Source organism: Sinocyclocheilus grahami, unplaced genomic scaffold, assembly GCF_001515645.1.
Source record: "Sinocyclocheilus grahami isolate Dianchi unplaced genomic scaffold, SAMN03320097.WGS_v1.1 scaffold1395.1, whole genome shotgun sequence".
In the NCBI taxonomy this organism is placed as follows: domain Eukaryota; kingdom Metazoa; phylum Chordata; class Actinopteri; order Cypriniformes; family Cyprinidae; genus Sinocyclocheilus; species Sinocyclocheilus grahami.
Window position 1 is genome coordinate 10,712 of NW_015506574.1, and position 1,017 is coordinate 11,728.

The 1,017-nt window shown below is 33.9% G+C and overlaps 1 protein-coding gene across 1 annotated transcript in view; it reads left to right on the plus strand.

Moving 5' to 3' along the window:
* The window catches only part of LOC107569914 (limbic system-associated membrane protein-like), a 220,058-nt gene that overhangs the window by 3,663 nt on the left and 215,378 nt on the right, over window positions 1–1,017 (plus strand). The gene's annotated exons all lie outside the window — the stretch shown is intronic.

Below are 1,017 nucleotides of genomic sequence, written 5' to 3' on the forward strand. Positions count from 1 at the left end.
AGTATACATTATTTATTTAACACGCATACTTATTTACATTTCAAAATTGCACATAGCATACCTGTACATACAAAATTGTCTATTATATTGTGTTTTTGCTTTTTTGTACATTGTCTATTTTGTCTGTTTTTATATTATTATTTTTATTATCTGTGTCCTCTCTTGTCACTGTCATACTGTTGCACTGTGGATCTTCTGTCACTAAAACAAATTCCTCTTATGTGTAAACATACCTGGCAATAAAGTTCATTCTGATTCTGAAAGCTGTATAACCGTACCAGAGTTCGTTTGGAAGCTGTACAGTTGTTTGGTCCGCACCCGAGTGCGATTGCTGTATTCACACCTGCCAAAAAGGTCTGCACCAAGAGGGGAAACGAACTTGAGTTTGATTAAATCGAACCAAACAAGACCGGTGTGAATACACCCTTATTTTTCTTGTGATTCTCAACATAAAAGTTGTTCTCTAAGTTACACAACTGCGCCAACAGGTGGCCGTATAGAACTACTGATGGGGAGTTACTGACATTTAATTAAACTTATAAATGTTAATTGTTTGAATAAATTGTAATTTTGTTTGAAATTGTATCTGTTATCGTTACGTTATTACTGCTGCATGACTCCTCACAGTTTCTCATTTACAACAATCGTAATGTGCATCTTATTTTTAATCTTTATTGTTAATGTATATTAATCATAAATGTGATTTGCATGTGTATAACGTAGTTCAGTTATGTTATACAGTGGTGTAGCCTAATCTTTTGTATTTTCTGCATTTCTTTGTAGGAAAGCACACACACTCACACACAATAGCATCCCAAGCTTGTAACACACATGATATCACAGCCTATCCAAATGCCTAATAAAAATCACAAACAAATGATTATAATATATTATTTTATTTCAAACGAAGTGAGTGAATTGAATTAAAGATGAATCCAAGCAGCTTAAGATTCTCTGCATTCTTCTGAAGACGCTCCGCTGCGCTTGCGGTGCTGAATGTATTGTTTTTAGACCATT